General features: G+C 42.4%; 1 protein-coding gene across 3 annotated transcripts in view; it reads right to left on the bottom strand.

Annotated features, from left to right (window-relative positions):
* Positions 1-22,104, bottom strand: part of OPHN1 (oligophrenin 1) — a 2,670,560-nt gene that overhangs the window by 412,041 nt on the left and 2,236,415 nt on the right. The window lies entirely within an intron of this gene.

The following is a 22,104-nucleotide window of genomic DNA, read 5'->3' as shown; positions in this document are numbered from 1 at the left end:
ATACAAGGTTCATTTTCTGATTTTTTTGACAGTGAAAATGGGGCAACATTGTTATTAGTACCAGAAGCAGCTTCCTTATGAATGGGCAGAAAGTTCTGATAAAACAGAGAAAGCTTTCCTGTTCCCTTTCCGCAGTAGTGATAAAGATGGTCTTTCCCTTGCCCACTGAGGGGATCCCAACATCTGCAGAGGGTATGGCTAACCTCTAGTCAATAGTAGCTGTAGGTGCTACACCAGAAGGATTTGGAGTAAAAGATGTGTGGTCTGAGGTGCAACAAATGGTCACAGCAGAGTTACCTACCTGCAGCTGAGGCAAACTGTTAACCTGCTATGGTAGCAAAGGATGTTTCCTTACATTTTTCTGTTTGTGGCTGGATGAAGGCCTGACTGTGACACCGACAGTTTGCTCCATGTTCAAGCTGAAAATGGTGCCTCTTTTCCAGTGAAAACAAGCAGCAAATTCCAGTAAAAATAAAAAAAGTCTTTAAAAGTTACTTTTTCACATACAAACACACTAAAAAACACTTTAAAACACTATACCAGCCCCACAAAGTAAAATAAATGTAATTTCTCCACAGAAAACATGGTTTTCAGTTGGTTTAAACAACGTTTAAACTGACAGGAAAAAAGAATGTTTCTATTTAAAAGTACAGTGTAGTCTCATGACAGTCTGTTAAAACACAAACTCAAGCTTTAAAATAACTTTCCTGAAGAGGAAAATATAAATAATAAACAAGATTATTAAATGGAAGCATTTTCTCCTAAGGGAACACATCTGTCCAATAAAGGAACAGTACAAACTGAGCATCAATTGTTGAATGCCACAGAGGATTGTACTCTTCTGAGGCAGTAAAGCTCTGAGGGTCTTGGTGCACAAGCTTGTCTTTTAGTCAGATCTCCTTGAGCCACATGGCAGTTTGGGTGCATGGAAGGTTCCCTGAAGCTCTGGAAGCTAGTTGGCCGCTATATCCTTAGCAGGATATAACCCATTAGGCTAAGACTACTGCATCAGTAATCAATATGATAAACATCTTTGTATGCCTCATTTGCTATATGGGTTCAAAAATTTAAATGTGAATATATATTTACACTGTAAAATAATTTTGAATGTTCTTTTGATATGTGTGTGAACTTAGCATGTTGTATGAACTATACAGTTTGCATAATATTGTGACTACCCATTAAACTACATACATGTCAGCGTTAAATTGTACAATCTTACTGACAACTTGTGTAAACTGACAGTGATGTCATGTATGCCATGTGAAGCTTTTCATCCCAGGTGTCCACTGAAGAAAAGGGAAAAGAATAGTCTGGCTATCCCATTAATTATGGGCAAATAAGTAAATAGGTAAGTATGTAAGTAAATAGGTAAGAAATAGGTAAGTATGTAAGTAAATAGGTAAGTATGTAAAGAAATAGGTAAGTATGTAAGTAAATAGGTAAGTATGTAAAGAAATAGGTAAGTATGTAAGTAAATAGGTAAGTATGTAAAGAAATAGGTAAGTATGTAAAGAAATAGGTAAGTATGTAAGTAAATAGGTAAGTATGTAAAGAAATAGGTAAGTATGTAAAGAAATGTGTGATTTGAGAAAGTATAAGTAGCTCACAAGACAAGTGTTATACAGCTAACATCTGTAGAGATGTTTTATGTTTTTGCAAATGGCAGACTATGTAAACCAGAATGCAATGCTGTACACTGGCTGCTATACATATGGGTCCCTATCAGTTTACCGAATTAACATGTGACCGAAAGTGAAAACTACAAGATGACAACTCTGAAACCTTAAAAAGGTGAGCATTCACATAATCAGAATTTAGAAGACTAATATACAGAACCAACTGATATTGCCAACATCCTAGCAGATAGGTTCAGTGCTAACTTTACCCCCCCCTCTCACCCCCTAAAGGGCCCATCTTTATACCAGAAGAATTTAAAGTTCCTGTAATCACGGCTGCACAGGTAAAAACTTCACTATCCAAAGCCAAGAACACAGCATCCATGGGACCTGACAACATCCCAGGCTGCCTTCTACATGAACTACAGAATGAACTGGCACCCCACCTAAGTACCACGTTCAATCATAGCCTCACCTCAGGCTTTGTGCCCATTGAATGGTGCACCGTGACAGTTATCCCACTCCACAACAGACCCCGGGAACTACTGCCCCATTAGCCTGACGAGCCTCGTCTGCAAGGCCATGGAACGTATCATCATGGAACTCATAAACAAAGACATTGGAGATCTCCAAACCCTGGACCCCACACAGTTTGGGTTTGTAAAAGGCAGATCATGTCTCCTAAACCTGACAGACTTATTTGAAGTAGTCACCAAAGCCACAGATGAGGGTAAGGTGGTTCACACAGCCTATCTAGATCTCACCAAGGCGTTCGACACCATCCCCCACTCTGGAATTATAGATAAACTCACTAAACTAGGTATACATCCCTATGTCACAAGATGGGTTGCCAACTGGCTTACTGAAAGAACCCACACTGTGAAAGTAGCAGACTTTAAATCAGACTTCAGACCAGTGACAAGTGGAGTACCACAGGTTTCAGTCCTGGGTCCTCTCCTGTTTGGTATCTACTTCTCTGAAGTACAGGTTAACACAGAAGGTCTTTGGCTAACTAAATTTGCAGATGACTGCAAACTAGGAGCCATAATTGAAACTCCTAATGATGTGGACATCCTACAAAAGGGCCTCACTGAGACAGATGCCTGGTGTCAAAGACATGGTCTCAAGCTCAATGCCAAAAAGTGCATTGTCATCCCCTTTGGTAAAAATTCTGTACCCATAAACTACCACATAGGCGGTCCGAAAGTGTGATAAGAGACCTTGGGACACAGGTGGACAGTAGTCTCTCCTCTGAAAATCACATTGCCAAAGTGGTCAGGAAATCCTTCTACGTGGCACACCTCATCACAAAAGGTTTCTCATCCAGAAAAAAAGAGGTCATTGTTCCCCTGTACTCATCACTCATTAGACCCATTATAGAGTACAATGCCCCTTTTGGTATGTACCTCACAAGACATCTACAACAACTGGAAAGGCCACAAAAATACCTCACAAAGAGGATTACTGGCCTCAAACAGATGCCTTACGCAGACAGTCTCAAAAAACTCCAGCTTTACTCCGTCGCATATCGCCTACTCAGAGGCGATCTCTGCCTAACATACAAAGCTATGTCAAACCCAGAGCTACACGCTCTAGGGACCTAAACCTTGTCACCACAATAAACAGAACATGCTGGAGGGATAGATTCCTGTCCCAGAGACTTCCCATACTCTGGAACAGACTACCTATGTCAAACAGAGCTCCTCATTAGCACTCTTCAAGAAAAATTTTGATGATTGGATGGGTAATAGGAAATTCACCCCGGGGATCACTTCTGTGGTTCTGCTTGACAGGGGCACAGAAAAATAATTTCCATGGGTGGTGAAAGCCAGGGTACATTTTTGGCTAGGCTTGTATAGGCCCTAGGGCCAATAGCCTAGTATCTACCTATGAACCTATGAAACAAAAGCTGCTGATATTATACACCACTTTTTTTTTTTTAAGCCACAAAGCATTTGAATGGAGATCACAGTACAGTGAGGATCGGGAAACTCAATCTTTTCCCCACTGTAGTGCGATCTCAGACCTGGTATATATAATTTGTCAAGGGTGTAGGGGGGGGGGTGCAGGAGGGATTGTCCCCCGCAAAAATGTAAAAAAAAAGGTTGTAGTGAAGTTAAATAGAACAGTGCATTCATTACTTTACTGAAAAGTCGAAAGCCGAAAAGTGCTCCGTGTATGCTGTTGCCGCTGTCATTAATCACAGTGTAGTTTAAAGGGACAGACGTCTATTTCTCGTGAGTTTTTTATGCATGTAAAAGAATACTGGATTGGATGTGTTTGTTTTGGTATTCTAAATTCTGATTATGTAAATGCTTGTTGTTCTGAGGTGCCTTCTGTAAGACTTATTATTGTATTGTTGACATAGTTCTGAAATTGCAGAGTTGTGCAATTAATCCAACACTTCACTAACATCATGGCCCACTGTGTCCCACACAAGTTCCTGCAGAGGCTAGTGGGTGTCCCCTCTCCAAACAGGTACTGGCAGAATTTCATTCTCAACAGGGCTAGACTTGTCTAATCTTAGTAGTCTGACACCTTTGAAAAACACATGTTCACATAAGAAGACAGTATATCATATTAGTAGGTAGGTGACTTGTGGTTACAGTGAGGCACTGTAGCACTGGCATTGCTACTCAACATGGCAATGGAGGTCACAGATATGCTGGATACTGGAGTATTTCAGTGCTTAGAAAGGTGTGCAGTAGTAGGGCCAGGTCAGTACAGGATATGGCTGGTGTATGTACCACACAAGGGTCTACTAGGAGCTATAGGTCAACAGACATGGTGGTTTGCAAGAGCACATGAGTGGCACAGGTGGTAATGATACCATGTCAGTGGTTTAGTGCGTAGATGTCTCCAGCAGGTGTACCCAAGGCAGATGAGAACACCAAGTAAAGAGATAGGTAGGAAATGTGGATAGCAGTCCTTAGATAGTTCATAGCTCTCTGCAGCAGATCAGCAAAGACCAGATCATGAATGCAACTATTCATCTAGTAGTACTACTACTGCCAAGTCACAAGAAGAGTCAGATGTATATGACATTGACTTAAAACAGACTAGGGCAGACACAACAGTGAAGTGGTGACAGTCCTACTGCTGTGGGCTGTTACTTCTCAGATACAATTGTACATCAAAAGATATGTAACATAAACAATCTATAGCTGCTACTGTATGTTGCAGGTAGGCATTGCACTGAACACTAGTGTTACTAAACTTTCATTACCATTACCAAAAGTTATTCACAGGCTAACATTTACATAGATATGACACTGTTTCAATCATAGCCGGCGTTAGGCACCAGTGGCCAGAGGGAGTCCCCGTTTATCTCACCCCCTAATGAGGGTCCCCATGCAGCAGCCACGGGTTTCTCCGTTTGGTCCTCGGCAACTCGTGGTGCACATCTGCATGGCTGTGTGATGGCACCGCACGACTGAAAACTTTTTTTCTGTTTTTTTTTTTTTTTTATTATTTGTTGGCAAGTTGCACTCAATCAGTCTGCTACAGTGAAGCAGGTGACTTGACTGGCTACAGTATCCAGGAAAAGTAAGTTGTCGTTTTTGTTTTTTTCTTTTTCTTTTTACATATTAGAATTCCAGAGTAGGGTCAACATAGCTCTCAACTTTACAGATTTTCGCAGAATGCCCATATTTTTGCCCTACATTTTTGGCCCATTTTTTAATAAAATTGTGGCTTTCTGGCAAATTATTGGCAAATCATTAATGAATGAAGTTAGAAAATAATGACAGACATTTGAGTTTCAGACTTCATACCATTCAGAAATGTAATGCTAATGTTTTAAGTAAAAAAAAAAAAAGAAATTTCATGCTAATGCAAAACCTGTTTATTCTATCAACTTTTTAAGTTTGTAAGAGCAATACTTCAAAATTGTCCCAATTTTATTTATGGCGCTGTCCAGATTTCTTGCTCTAAGAGGTGGAGAGGTATGAGGGTCCATGAGTAGCAGGTTTGATTTTCTGGTGATTGTTTGGCAATGGGAATACGTCTTACATTGTAGGAGTATGTATTCCTACGACTTCACTGTTTTCTTTTGGGTGTCGGACCCTATTTCTGCATTACCTTACAGCAGATTGTACTCTCCCATTATGCTTAGTACAGGGTAATAGACAATAAGAAGACCAGTTTGTAAAACAATTGAGAGATACAGCACGGCTCTTTGAGGCACATCTTGTTAGCAGTCATTGTTCCTTTCTTTGACAGGAAGGCATTTCTATTCACATGTTGTTAGGGTTACCACCTGTCCCACTTTGCGAGGGACAGTCCCTCTTTGGGCAGTTGTGTCCTGACAAAAAATATTAAAAATGGCAAATGTCCTGAGATTGTAGGACATAATTATATCCCATATTTTATGTAATAGTTGCATAAAATAGTTATTTCTGTATCTAAAATACCTAAATCAACTAAACTGCTACAAGAATAAGCTTTTATTTAGGCAAAAAAGTAAAGTTCTATCCTTTGTACTGACCGTGGGTGTGTGTCGGCCTGTAAAATCTGATGTGTGTCGTGAAAATGTCCCACTTTGGCCATTTGAAAAGGTGGCAACCCTACATGTTGTTCACCCCGATGCTATTATTATTATGGAAATTTCTTCAGCTGTAGTTCAGGGTGAACCGTTAGGCAAATCATTTCTTAATTGTACTTCTGCTTTAGTACCATTTGCAGCTTGTTTGCAGATGACTGACAGTGGGTAATATCCCTGCACAAGCTTTGTAGGAAGGACTTCAGCACACTGCAAAAATAATGCACTCATAACCGGCTTTAGGCAAGCGAACCCAGTGGCTGCTGGGGCCCCCAGCGACAGCAAGTTATCTTATTTTGATCATTTATAACATGCTTATCAAACCAACAAAAGCTAGAACAGAAGTCTTGTAATAAACCATGTGAGTAATAATAACATTTATTTTTATCTCCTTAAAAATTCAGAGAGATCTCTGCTTATAGTAACAGTGTTTTGTCAAGTAAAAGACTTCACAATTTCATTAAATGTTTTACCACCAACAGAGTACCCTTGATTTAGTTAAATCTTGCTGGTGGACAGTCCCTTTACTAAAACTAACATCATAGCCCCAGCTTTATGCTCCTGCAGTACCCATGGCTGCAGTGGCCCCTTCATCATTGATTGTGAGGTGGCCCCACAAAAGCTGCTGCTGGTTGGGGGAAAATGAGGAGGAAAAAAATACATTATTAATTTTCTGATTATGCTTTTTATCCAAAACAGGGTTGTGGTATGATCCTGTTAGGATAAAGCTTATAAATCAGTGAATGAACATGAGCAAGGTAAGTGCTAGAGATGAGCAGCCTAGAGTAACCTATCTCATTGTTTACTTTGGATTTTAAGAAAAGCTGTTGCTTTCCTGTCTTCAGGGACTTTTTTTCTTCTTTCATGGAATCTTATAAATACTGGCAGAACACCAGATACTGCAACTCTCAAAGTCTTTGCTCAAGAATTCTGGGCAAACCACACATTATATCTGAATAAAGGCTCAAAATCAGGAACACTTTTTAAATATTACTCTAATTCACTTAAAAAGCTAATAGAAAAACACATTTTGTATCAACATGAATTTTTTGGACAAGAAGTTGTCTAAAACTCTAGTGTCTGAATTTATTGACTATAATCCTGAATTATTTATCAGGGGCAGAGTAAGACATATGAGGCAAAATCAGGTATATTCTGTGAAATCAGGGACAGTGATAAGTACTCTTCAATAAGGTAAATAAAACTGCCTTACCCCTGCTGTTGTTTGATAACTGTTAAACAACAGTCACTCATATGTTGGGGTAGTTCAAGTGTTGCACTGTATACTGCTGTTTGCAGAAATAATCGCAAAGCTATGGTTGTGTGTGAGTGAGTGTGTGTGCTTAAAAAAATATTACTGAGTTTTATCTAGGCACACACAGGCACTTACATAACTCTTCTGTGCGTAGCAGTTAAAAATGCAGTTCCCAAGTAATTACACTTCAAAAATAAAGCATAAAATACATCAGAGAAAATTCAGACACCTAAGAGCTTCTAGGAGTCTAATGGCCACCACATGCCAGGGTGTATAAGTGGATTTGGATGTGGACTTAGTAATAGCCTCTACCCTCAACCGCACCCATTCCAAAACCAGCCCTACATAGATGTGTGTCTATACGGTTGCTGAAGGTTGGGAGGGGGTTGGTGATTGTGTGTTCATTACTTCTTTAATTCTCATCACAGTCAAACCTTAGAGGTATGCAGAAGATATCATTATAGCTTCTGCTGGAGATCAGGTCATTGTTTCTTTTACTTTTCTCACACACCTCGGAGGTGTACAAAAAAGTTACTACAGCATGTGTGGGGGCAGTGTACTGTATATTAGCAACAAAGTGGAATTCATTACTGTAGTTATATTTTTTTCTACTTTTGTCACAAACTCCCACCAGGCACATAAAGTGGTGATTGTTTTTGGAATGGAAGGAGTGAGGAGTGAGAAGGTATGCTATGTATACATATGAAAGCAGTCAAAAAATAGATGACCATGGCCATCTGAACTTCTCCTTTCATCCAAATCTAACATCAGAGGGATGCACAGGCAGTGACTGTCCTTTTCTTTGGGGGGGAGGGGTAAGGGAAGCAGGCAGTATTTCCAGAAAGGATTTGTGTGTCCTTACAACTGTGTTGTTAGTTTATTGTGAGCAACTATTTTGTCAGCTTTGAACATTAACCCTTGGGCACAGCTTATGTCTTTCTTGAAAGAAAAAAGTAAGATTGAAATTCTTTTTTGTCTTATGATTTTTTCAGGCCACCATTGGATTAAAAGGTTGGGAAAATGCTCTAAAATGCAAGGAAAACTAAAGATGAACAGCAACACTGAATTTCCTTCCTTAATCATAGTTTCTATTTGGAGGAAAAGGTTGTATAAAAAGAACAAATAAAATAAAATGCATTTCAGAGCATTTTGAAAATCATGGATTCTTGAAAAAGCTGAAGAGTAAGGCAAAATGTGAGGAAAGGGAGGAAAAAGTAATGTGTAGAGATGGGGAGGGCAGCAGATGGGAGTACTGGAGCCCATGGGATGTGTGTGTGTGTGTGGGGGGGGGCAGTGCTTAGGGCAACATTTCACCCAAGTCCTACCCCGTTTACAGAGTTGCTGTAATGTATTACTGCTACAACTAAATGTTAGTAACTGTGAATGTCCTTCTGTGAGATGGGCCAACATAGTGTGATATACAGGCCTCTCAGCACTGTAACTATAGTTCACTCTGTGTATATTATCTCTAAAACACTACAGCATGATCTAAAAGGTTGATTAGGAGTAGTGGCAGTAACAGGGTGATACTTAGACTGGAAGTGTCCAAGCCCCCCCCCCCCAACTTGACATTTGCTGGGGCCCCCAAAATGCTAACACCAGCCCTGGTTGCAGTATCCTTTACTATGATATGTACTTCCTCTGTGCCTTATCATGCATCAAACATAGTAGATTGGATGTAAAAGTCATTTGAACAGTCTATATGTTAGTATGGCTGGATTCTACTGGTGTCTATTAATTGCTGGTTTCTCAGAAGTGCATCAGTGATATAAGGTGTGTACATGCCCCACTGCTCATCAATGACTTGCTGTGCACACTTGATTTTTCAGACAGGCTACATAATTCACAAGTCATAGTAATAAGGTATACTCTTAGTGCTTCATAGTTGCATGTAGGGTGCAAGTCTCAAGTTATGATTTTGCACTGTTGTCATTCCAAGTCAATGGCTGTTGATGTTAGTGCCCCACAAAGCACCTGCTGGTTGTGTTAAGGAGAACAAAATAATGCTATTTCTCCTACAAAGCCAGATCAGGGTGTTAGATCTTTCCAGGGGTATGATACTGGAACTAGTCCTAGTCATCTTGTTGAGGTTTCTTTTACATCAGATATAGATGATGCCTCTGCTGGTTGAGTCTTCATTCAGCATGAAGCATCTCTGATGGATTCTATACATGCCCAATTGAACTTTGGTGTATCTTTGTAGCTTTGTGGTTTGTAACTGGTTTCATGTGTTACTGCTTCCTTGAAACAATGTTCAGCTGTTTCCATGGTTTCTAGATGCCTGTTTCACGTATTCTCTATAATGGTCACCTCCCTCAGCTTCAAAAGGTTAATATGAGTCCCTTCTTTCTGTTAGGATAACTACTTCTCTTTTTCAAGTTTGTCATAGCAGTATTACTTCTGTGTGCTTAACATGGGAAACAAGGGCTAGAAGGCATTGTTTTAATTTACTGATTAATTCTTTAAAAGATTTATTTGGACTTTATTTACAGTTTCTAGATTTTCATACTTAAACATTAATTCAAAAATATTACCAAGCTGTTCCGTCACATCACAATACAATGTTTTACTTTTCTTACTACACTACATTAATCAGGCTTGCATTCTTTTGGCATTTGTGCTCCAGTTCCTTGATGTGTTGACTGTAGTTGGGACTACATACACACAGACACACACACACAGAGAAAAAAGAATCTCCACTTTTCTATACTGACACTGCAGAAATGCCACTAATAAACGTATCTTACTGGCTTGGCTCAGCTAGCATACTGTCTCCCACTAATTGCAACAGCTTCTAAAAGAAATGTGTCTACCATTCAGTCCATTTCAAATGACATTTACAGATTCATACCTCTCTTCCCGAGAAATGACCACCACTACAATACTAGTGGAAAAGCTAACTGGCTACATGTGAAACAATGTGCTGACTTTCTACATGCCTCTCAGCTATTTAAACTTATCAAGAATGATACCTTCCCTCCGCTAGCTACCAGACTATTCACAAATGCACCAACATATAAGCTCAGACATGCTGACTAATCATGCCCTTTCCCCCAAACCCCAACTAGGCTTCGCTGCAGAGACTATGCTTTTTCAGTCCTTGGTCCCAAACTGTCTGAATCACGCCCTTCTTTTCTTAAAGTTCACTCCTCTTACCACATTTCCCATTCACAAATAAAAGTGCATTCCAAGACTCTAGGAAAATGGAACTGCTATCTCCTGGTCAGGTAACTTAAATCTCCTCATTCCCTTCATCAGTCAACATACTGTGCTCTGACTCTATTTGATTGTGATTCTTTCAGCATGCCATCTCTGATTTCCACTCTATATATAATCAATGTATATATTGTGCTTTTTCACTTACTCTGCATATAAAAAGAAGTTATGTCCTTACCATAACGTTCCATGTAGAGTGTTCATCTCGCCTTTGTTCTTACACACGGGTTTGGAGCCGATCCTCGGCTCCGAGTCGGCCGAATTGCAAAGCTCTGAATCTCAGAGAAGCTCGAGACCAGCCCATATCCCACAATCCTCCCTGCCATTACTCAGATCTAGTTTGCAAGCAAACGAGACGAAAGGATCCAACACCAGCGGTGCTAGAAGCATACACTCTCTTCAGCCATTCAGAGACACTCTCTCACCATAGCAATAACTAATGGTCTAAGCATATATCCCATGACACACGGGACCATATAGTCCACAAAGAGTAAAGACACATCGATCAGACTCTAATCCTACCAGTTCTTCCAAACACATGGGGTGGGAAGGGAGGGAATGTAAGAACAAAGGCGAGATGAACACTCTACATGGAACGTTATGGTAAGGACATAACTTCTTTATGTAAGAGAGTTCAATCTCGCCATTTGTTCTTACACACGGGTAGCATCCCTAGCTCCGTGACCCCGAGTGACTTATGGAAGAACGTTCCTAAGCACAGTGGAACCAAATGATGTCCTATCCTTGGAGACCTTGTCCACTCTATAATGAGTGATGAAAGTATGTGGTTTAGACCACGTGGCTGCTGCACAAATAGTGTCCAAAGGCAAGAGAGCCGCATGAGCTAATGAGGTAGAAACGGGTCTGGTAGAATGGGCCTTAGGTTTGTTTGGTAAGGATTGGTTTGATTTGGAGTATACAAATGTTATACAGTCAGCAAGCCATTTAGATAGTGTACGTTTAGTAATTGCTATGCCCTTTTTATTGTCTGCAAAAGCGACGAAGAGTTGATCCGTTTTTCTGAAAGCTTTGGTCCTGTCTAAATAAAATCTTAGCTGCCTGTGGACATCCAACTTGTGCAACATATACTCCAGTTTGTTAGTATGGATTTTGAAGAAAGTAGGGAGCTCTATAGACTGGTTAATATTCGTAACTGAACATATTTTTGGAAGGAAAGATGGATTTGTACATAAAGAAACCCTGTCTGGGTGGAATATCAGGTAAGGTGGTCTAACCGATAATGCCTGCAGCTCTGAGACTCTACAAGCTGAGGTCACGGTGACGAGAAACAGCGTCTTCCACGACAAGAACTTTAGGAGGCATGACGGAGCAGGTTCAAAAGGTGGCAACATGAGTTGCGACAGTAGCAAATTCAGGCTCCATGGAAAGAAAGGTTTTCTGACAGGCGGTCTAAGATGGAAGGTTCCTTTCAAAAAGGCTTTGCAAAGCCTGTGAGACATAATGGAAGAACCTCCTTCACCAATATGGAAGTTTGATATGGCCGCCAACTGTACTCTTAAGAGTGGAAGTAGAAGCTCCTTCGTGAAAAAGGATGGATAAGAATTCTAAAATTTTATGTAAAGGAGCTACCAAGGGATCTAAGTTTTGACTAGATGCCCAATATACAAAGCGTTTCCACTTACTCGTATAGAGCTTAGTAGTACAGGCTTTATGAGAAGCAACTAGGATGCGTTGAACTGACGGAGGGAGAAGATGAGACCTGGCTAGGCAGGGAAGCGGAGCAGCCAAGCTGCTAGTTTGAGGGACTGTAGAGACAGGTGAGAAACTCCCGACGAGTGTGTCAGCAGGTCTGGCACTGGGTCCAGAATCCATGGTTCCTCTATTTGATGAGCTCGAAGAAAGGGAAACCATATTTGACGAGGCCAGAACGGGGCTATGAGTATTATAGTCCTTTTCAGGCTCCTGGCTTTCTGTAGAAATCTGGGAATCAATGGAGTCGGTGGGAATGCATATAGGAGACCCGGGGGCCAATCGTGTATCAGTGAGTCCCTGGGGACATCCCCCGGAGGGGGTAGAAGGGCAAAGTTGCTTCTGCATTTTGCATTCAATGGGGAAGCAAACAGATCGCAGCAAGGCTGGCCCTACTTGCGGAAGATCTTTTCCACCGTCTGTGAATTCAGGGACCACTCGTGAGGTAACAGGATGGCTCTGCTCAACCTGTCCGCAATGACGTTGGATGACCCCAAGATGTGCGTTGCTATCAGAAAGCGACCCGCGGACTCTGCCCATTGCCAAATTCTCATGGCCTCTCTGCATAACGGGTAAGACCTGGTTCCCCCTTGCTTGTTTATGTACCAGACTACAGACATGTTGTCTGTCTGAACTGCTACTGTCCCTAGAGGTAAGAGGGGTTGGAAGTGTTGCAACGCTAGGAACACCGCCCTCAACTCCAGAACATTTATATGTAGAGTGTACTCCATGCTGGACCATTCTCCTTGGACTGTTCTTCCCTGAAAAAGCCCCCCCACCCTATCAGGGAAGTGTCCGTGGTTATTGTAGCTGTTGGGATGGGTAGAATGAACGGACGACCCACAGTGAGGTTCTGGTCGCACACCCACCATGAGAGGTCCCGTTTGCAAGATTCTGTTATCCTGACCTCGTGCGTTAGGGGTAGGTGTTGGAACGACCACTGCGCAAAAAGTAGCCATTGAAGAATCCTCATGTGTAACCTTCCCATAGGGACTGCAATTAATGCGGCTGACATCAGTCCCAACACTTTTAACACCAGTTTGGCCAGGGCTTTCTTGCTGACTAGAAGAAGTAGGACCTGCTGTTTGAGAGTTGAAGCTCTTACTGGGGGGAGTTTTAGTAGTGTCGATCGTGTATTTAGATCTGCTCCAATGAAGGAAATACACTGTGAGGGCGATAAACAAGACTTTTCAAAGTTTATGGATATCCCTAATGGGAACAAAGGCCGATTGTGTAGTCTCTGGCTTGCAATAGTCGACGCTCGGTGGTGGCGGTGAGGAGCCAGTCATCCAGATAGGGAAACACCCAGAATCCTTGTCGTCTCAAGTGAACCGCAACTACTGCCATGCACTTAGTGAACACCCTGGGGGCTGAGGTGAGTCCAAAGGGCAGAGCTCGAAATTGAAAGTGACTGGCCCCCAGCCGGAAGCACAGGTGATCTCTGGACGGTCTGGCCATTTTGATGTGGTAGTACGCGTCTTTGAGATCTATAGAGCACATCCAATTGTCCTTCTGTAAGAATGGAAGGATCGATTGAAGCGTGACCATCCGGAACTTTTCCTTCTTCACGAAGTTGTTGAGATGGCTGAGATCTAACATCGGTCTCCAGTCCCCTGTCTTTTATAGAACTAAAAAGAACCTTGAGTAATTTCCGAATCCTCTTTGGTCCGCCGGGACTGGTTGGATGACTCTGTTTTCGAGCACTTTGAAATTTCTACAGCTGCTAGTTTTCTCAGACGGGGTGGCGCATCTGGAAATTTTCTTTGTAGAAGTGGTGTTGAAAAGAAGGGGATTTTGTATCCTCTGGTTATAATGCTTTTTACCCAAGAATCTGAAGTAATGTTTAGCCAGGCCAGTGGGTATAAAGCTAAGCGACCCCCGACTGCCTCCAGAGCAGTTCAGCCAGGCCTCCGTTCAGGAGTGCTGGAAAGGCTTCCCAGGGACGGAATCCCTGTCGCCTTGGTTATGCGGACCCCCTCTGCCGCCGGGGCAGCGTCTTCCATTTCTACCCCCTCCTCTGCCTCTGGAGGGGGTATCACTCTGTGTGGTCTGGAAAGATCACCGATTTTTACGGAACCACATTTTTCCGCCTCGTTGCCCTTTGGGGTATGGTCTAGTAGGAGCGGAAAAATGGACCCCGACAGCAGACAGGGTCTTTCCCTCTTGCTCGCACCGAGTGAGAGTCTCCTTAACTTTGGGCCCGAAAAGTGTAGCACCATCAAAAGGGGCATTAGCAAAGGAAGACTTGAAGGCTTCCGCAAAGGAGCACAGCCGCATCCATGATTGTCTTCGAAGAGCAATCGCTAAAGCTGCAGCTCTACTCGATCCCTCGGCTGCATACGAGATGAGCCTCATGGATGAGTTTACTATGGATGTGAGGGTGTTAAGTTGTGCTGTTACCTTATCTGAAACAGCAGCATCTGTGTTACCCTGGAGGGTATCTGTCAGCTCCTTGATGAGATCCCTCTGCAATCGTGTGAAATGGGTCAGGTAGTTTAGCGAACGCATGGAAAAAGTCGCTGAACTAAAAATGTGCTTCCCATATCTGTCCATAGTCCATAGTCCTAGAATCCTTATTAGGAGGATGAACAGATGAGGAAGACTCAGACATCTCCTTTTTCGTGGCTGCCGCCACCACCATAGCATCGATAGGGACTCCCTTGGTGAGATAAGATTTATCTTGGGGGGCAGTGATGAACTTGTTTGGTTTCCTAGGTACTGGCTCCACTGTGTCAGGTGTCTCCCACGCCCTTTGAGCAATCAAATCCATTAATTCATCGAAGGGCGGGGTCACCCAGGATGTAGAAGGTTGAGCCCCAAAAGCTTTCAGCAGCACCGACTCATCCTCAGAGGGGGCTAGGGACTGCCAATCACCCCTCTGTTTCAAGATCTCCAGGATGTCTGCAAATGACACATCCTCCGAGGGTGATTTGGGGGACCCCTCTGCCTCATCCAAGTCGGTGTCAGACATTAGAGATTCCTGTGGGGAATCTATGTGCCTCCTCTTGCACAACCGTTTCCTTGGGACCTCATCAGAGGGGGCTTCTGGTGAGGCCTCCAAGGAACAGGGGGAACCCTCTGTGGGTGGCTGAGGCAATTGGGCTCGACGCTTGGGATGGATCGTGGGGGCAGAAACAGAAAGTGGCCCTTTTGGGGAAGGAGAAGATTCCCCTGATGATGTGGTTGTCTGTGCAGACAATACCTTCCTCATAAGGTCAAAGGCCCCTGAACCCCTGGCTAAGGGCTCCCCCAGTTCCGAAGAACACGGAAGCATCCCAGAACCAGGTGCCGTGGGCTCCGACCCTGAGGACGGAGCCAAACCAGTCTGTGCCGAGGCCCCGAGAGGGAGAGTTGGCACCGACAGGTCGGTACGACTCTCAGTTCCGGAACCGAGCAAAGACCGTCGGCTCCGCAACTCCCCTAACGGTTCCGAAGGAGTCGAAGTCAAAGGTGTCGATCGTGCAATGGACGGCTTCAGCACCGAGGGCTCCACTATCATCAGGTCCTCTTCTCCCGGCTCCGAGATCTGGATGGGTCTCGAAGGAGGACCCGTTGGAGATATGGGGAGGCCTTCTAGTTTCGACACCAACTGGGAGGAAACTGCAATTAACTTGGAAAGGGCCGTGTTTTCCATGAGTTTCTGCACGACACAATCCACATCTGTGTCAGACAACGGTCTGGAAGAACGGGTCAAAGGAGCCGAAGATGGCACCGACCGAAGAATGGACGGTGGTGGCAGTTCCGACACCGGTTCCAAGATCTGGGGCTCAGTAAAAGATAAATGTTCGACGCTCGGCCCCGAGATCTGTGGAACTGGCGAACGAACCCGAGAAGATGAACTCGGAGCCGATGACATGGGCTCCGACATCTTCGACCCCTTCGAGGATTTAGAAGCCTGATCAGACTTGTCCAAAGCCTCTTGAAAGGCCGGCTTCAACAATCCTCTGTCAATAAGCTTCCTGCGTCTATCTGTCATGACCCTCCCGCTAAAGGAATGACAAATAGAGCAATCCTCTTGGAGATGGAGAGGGCCAAGACAGTAGACACAGGAAGCATGATTGTCAGTAATGGACATTTTCTGCCCACACTGACATCTTTTAAAACCAGATTTGGCTTTTTCTGACATTGCACAGTAACAATGAAGATCACTACAATAATAGGTAAAAAAAAAAAAATTACTATCCTAGCAATATATGTATACTAAACAGTTATAATATAAAACTCTCACAAAAAATACCACACCCAAGAAAAAAAGGTTAGGCCACAAAGGTGCCTGAATAAGAAAAATGGGTAAATATATATATATCACACACACACAGCACTTCTACAGTAACTAGTAACTATAATGAAGTATCAACAAGAAAAAATTTGAATTCTTATCTGAAGAAATCAACAAAAACTCAAGTTTCTATCTGGTCTGAGCTCTCCTCGATCCGATCTGTTGCAGCGGCAAACTAGATCTGAGAAATGGCAGGGAGGGTTGTGGGATATGGGCTGGTCTCGAGCTTCTCTGAGATTCAGAGCTTTGCAATTCGGCCGACTCGGAGCCGAGGATCGGCTCCGAACCCGTGTGTAAGAACAAACCGCGAGACTGAACACTCTTACATTATAATTTATCTGTTACTGCTTTTATTCCTTCAATGCAACTATGATATCCACTTGTATATATGTATATATTTCATTTTGTCTTTCACTCTGTATATAATATATTTGTTCCTCAGAATGTCCGACCAACCATGTAAATCTATATCGATTTACTCGGATCATATCCTCCCCTACTAGGGTCAATAAACCTAATAACAAAGATAGTATCCTAGATTGGATACTCATTAATAGCCATCCCCACATGTATAGGGCCAGTACCCGACCTGAAGACATAAGTGACCATTTTCTTACCTATATAATCAGGCATAAGACTAACATCCCCCACCAACCTACTTACAAAACAATTAGAAACAAAAAAACTTTAACCCCACTAATTTCCAAAATTAACTCAAAGCATGTAATTGGGGAGTCCTAAAACATCTCCCACTTGAAGAAGCTGTATTATATTTCAACACCAAATTCCTAGCCATCCTTGATACCCATGCACCATCCTTGATACCCATGCACCTGCACATTCTATAAGAACTAAAGCAAAAGTTGCTCCATGGCTTTCAAAAGAAACCAGACAAATGATCTTACTTAGAAACAAAGCTTGGACCACTTGGAGCACCACAAAATCCCCCTTAGATCAACTTAGATTTAGACAACTAAGGAACAACACTAAAAAATCTACCACCCTAGATAAAAAAAAACTTTTACTGCCATTTACAACAGAAGCATCAAAACAATCCGCAAAAGTTTTGGGCAGGCATAAATAAACGTATTCACCCAGGGCAATGCACAACTCCTACCCCCTCAGCTACCATCCAAAAAACTTCGGAAGACATTGCCAATTCCTTTAATAGTTTCTTCACAGAAACTATCCAGTCACTAGCTAACCAACTATCTCCCAGTTGTTCAAGCCCTAACGTTGTTGCACCTAGTTCTCAACTCCCCTTTAACTTTAAACCAGTTTCCACATCACTTATCCGTGCCCTAATCAAGAAACTAAAATCTACCACCTTTGCAGCAGATCTCCTCCCATCTGAGTATCTACAAAAAGCTGTGGACGCCATAGCATACACAATCTCTATCCTGATCATTAGAAATATATCAGAAGCCACTATCCCCTCCATCTGGAAGACATCCCATGTTATTCCACTCCACAAAGGGGGCAGTTTCACTGAACTGTCAAATTACAGACCTATAGCTATACTGTCACCTCTGGCTAAAATTAGTGCATCCATAAACAACTCCTGAGCCATCTCATTCAGCATTATCTCCTGGATAACTCGCAGCATGGTTTCAGATTGTTCCACGGTATAACCATGGCCCTCCTCTCCTTCTCCAATGTTACTAATCAAAACTGAAACGACAATAAGCTTTCTTCTGCCCTCTTTCTTGGTCTCTCCAAAGCCTTTGACATGGTCAACCATCAACTACTCATACACACACTTAACTATTCCCCTAGATGTCCAGGCTATCCAAGGGTTCAAATCTTATCTGAGTGGTAGACAACAGGATGTACTATGGCAGAACAAGCTATCTTCCCTTTTACCTATCACCCTTGCGGTCTCTCAGGGCTCTATATTAGGACCCCTATTATTTTCTATCTTTATTAATGACCTGTACATAGTCATCCCAACAGCCACTTGCTCTGCCACCTCTTCTTTAAGTCTGCAGACTCTATCCCAAAATGTTTTTAATACTGTCAAAAATTGGCACTGTAATCGATGTCTCCTATTAAATCCAAACAAAACAAAGCTAATGCTTATCTCCCCCACTCGTAAAGCCTCTGCTCCAGTTTTTACTATAAAATCTAACAATGGCACTGTCATTGTCCCAGATCCCTGTATCAAACTCTTAGGTGTAACAGTTGATAATAACTTCAAGACTGATATGCATATTAATCAAGCTATTAAAAAAGTTAATAAAAAACTTGGCTCACTTTACAAGATCAAACATTTCCTCACTCCACTAACTAGGATGGTAACTGTCCATACACATCTACTTTCCACCCTCCTTTATGCATCCCCTCTCTTCACGAACTTGAGTAAGTCTGACCTTAATAAACTCTCTAGCTGCTTTAATCATATTGCTAGATTTGCCACTGGAGCAGCATACAGAACGCACCACTGTCTGAACCTAGAGAATCTAGGGTGGCTAGAATTGCCTATCCAACTTCTGTACAATCAGCTAATAGTAGCACATAAAATTCTCTACCAACCTGAAAACACACCCGTACGTACAAAAATTATCACCCCTTACAGCAACCTCAAGACACTTCACTCATCCAACAAATTACTAGTCCAAACCCTCAAAAGCAACAACTTATCTGGAGACTCTCTATATGCCAACTCTGTTGGCAAAATATGGAACTCACTTCCTGCTGAGCTTACTTCAGAACCCATTCTAACCCAATTCAAAAAAAATCTAAAACAGTACTTTAAAAGGCAATGGCTATGTCTCTGCTCTAATCCTGACTAACTCTGGCAATATAAACATGTGCTAAAGAGGTCTTTTGGCCACCCCTACATTACTTCCTAATTGTTACTCTATAACAAATCAGATTTACATATGACAGAATGAATGACTTTTATCCTATGTATTGTATCTGTAATGGTGCTTTAACTTGTTTAATGTAACAGTTTTTCTGTATGCATGTATGGAGCCTTTCTCCCCGGGCCTCTGCTGAAAATGGGCAAGTATCCAGTCGGACTATCCCATAGGTTCATAGGTTGGTACTAGGCTATCGGCACTAGGGCCTATACAAGCCTAGCCATAACAATTCCCTGGCTATTTCTTCCCACAATATTTACTTTCCTGGACCCCTCTCTAGCAGGGCAACTGACATGATCCCCAGGGTGAATTTCCTATCTCCCATCCAATCGTCAAGGTTCCTTTTGAAGAGGGCCAAAGAGGTGCTCTGCTTGACATGTATGGGCAGTCTATTCCAGAGACTGGGGAGTCTGGGTCAGGAACGTATCCCTTCAGCATGTTTTGTTCATTGTGATGACAGTGTTTAGATCCCTGGAGTGTGTGGCTCTGAGGGATTGGGATTTCTTTAAGTGTAGCATGTCCAACAGCTCTGGGTTTGACATGGTCTTGTATGTTAAGCAGAGATCGCCTCTGAGTAAACGATATGCGACAGAGTACAGCTGGAGTTTTTTTAGATAGTCAGCATAGGGCATCTGATTTAGGCCTGTGATTCTTTTAGTGAGGTACTTCTGCAGCCTTTCCAGTTGTTGCAGATGTCTTGAGAGGTACATACCAAACAGGGCATTGTATTCTATAATGGGTCTAATGAGGGATGAGTACAGAGGGACAATGACCTTCTTTTTTCTGAATGAAAAGCCCTTAGTGATGAGGTGTGCCACATAGAAGGACTTCCTAATTGTTGTGGCGATGTGGTTATCGCAGGTGAGACCACTGTCCACTTGTGTCCCTAAGTCTCTTATCCCACTTTCGGTGTTTAGTGTACTGTCACCTATGTGGTAATTCATGGATACATGTTTTTTTCCAAAGGGGATAACTATACATTTCTTGGCATTGAGCTTGAGCCCATGGCTCTGGCACCAAGCATCTGTTTCTGTAAGGCCCTTTTGTAGATTATCCAGAGCCTTTTTTTCTCACAACAGACTAACCTGTTGTCTTTGCTCAAGGCCCAGACCCTTCTCCTATTTGAAAGGCAAAATCTCTGCCTTTCACTTTCTGGCTCTTCTTTTCAGAGCAAGGGGATGTAGCCTCTTTCTCTAAGGGCAGGTGCAGATCCTTCACTCAGAAGGCCCCAAAATTACAGTCCCCCAAAACACAGAGCAGGGGGGTCCCAAAATGACAGTCTCTCAAAACACAGAGTAGGGGGTACAGGAGGCACTAATACCTCTCTCCCACTCTGTCCCTCTCTCTATATAGATAGATAGATATAGATATATAAAAACATGCACACCTATATAGGTGCATGTATGTTTGGGAACAGAACCTTTTGTTGAAGAGTCTGTGACAGAGTTTTTACAACTGATTGAAATGTACCACCTTTATCAGTACACGACTGTGGTACTGTGGAGATCAGGGAATATACCCTTTCCTCACTGTAGTACAATCTCAGAACTGTTATAAAAAATTAGCTTGGAGGTGCTGGGGGACTAGCATTGTGTGTTTTTCTTTTTTTGATCCTTTGTGGATCTATGTTTACTAGTTTGATATTTAGGAGTTTTTGATGGAAGGTTATGTGCGCGCGCGTGTGTGTGTGTGTGTGTGTGTGTGTGTGTGTGTGTGCGTGTGTGCATGTGTGTGTTTGGGACACATTTGTTAAGGCTGGGCTAAATGACCTAATGTCTCTTCCACTGATTCCACTGGCCATGTGTAGAGTAAATAAAAAGCGATCATCTCATGTCATTAACTGCAATACATTAACAATTAAAAGTGCAAATGCCTGCCACTGAGAAACTATCACAGCAGTGGAAGGGAAAACTTGAAAGAAACCATAGCATGAATGAAAGAACAAACCGGATAATTTTCTAAACTGCTTGGCAACTGAATGTAAATGAAGTAAATAAACAATTGCTTTGTTAGCTATGTTTAGTGGGAAGAAAAGTTGAAGGCTGGTAAATAAAAGTACCAGTGGCACAATTCAGACAGCAAGGGAAATGGTGTGTGTCAATGACAGGAATTAAATCACCAGAGAAAACAAAAAGGGAGAAAACCAGTACCTATCTAAGCATACACAGCAGTATGAAATAAATATTTACTGTGTAACTCACTTCACTGCATTGTACCATGGTGCAGCTTACGTGTAAAGAAGATATAAATAAATACACTGTAGTCAAATGTTTTGCAAGCGGTACATGCTAATGAAAGGCTTTCAGCTAAATGAGAGTACTTAAAACAATTTCCTAACTGGACCACTGGCAACCTTTTTAATATGTAGTGGAAGACAATCAAAAATGACACAGAGGACGAGAAACAGCAATGCTGTCTGTCAGAAGGCAGGATCTGGTGCCTGTAGGGAACAATGGAGAAAGTAGCAAAGCATCAGTCTAGAGCATACACTAACAGCCCTTACAGCAATGTGCGTATGGCAATGTGTTAGGCAGGAGCACTAAAGTATGCAAAAGCATTTTCGAACAATGTGGGGATGGGAAAGTCAAGAGCACTAAAGCAGACATAATCACTCCTTAGAG

Source organism: Protopterus annectens, chromosome 15.part0 (assembly GCF_019279795.1).
Source record: "Protopterus annectens isolate FY-2018-M chromosome 15.part0, PAN1.0, whole genome shotgun sequence".
NCBI lineage: Eukaryota > Metazoa > Chordata > Ceratodontiformes > Protopteridae > Protopterus > Protopterus annectens.
The sequence above is the reverse complement of the archived record's forward strand: the minus strand, read 5'-3'. Positions and strand labels throughout refer to the sequence as shown.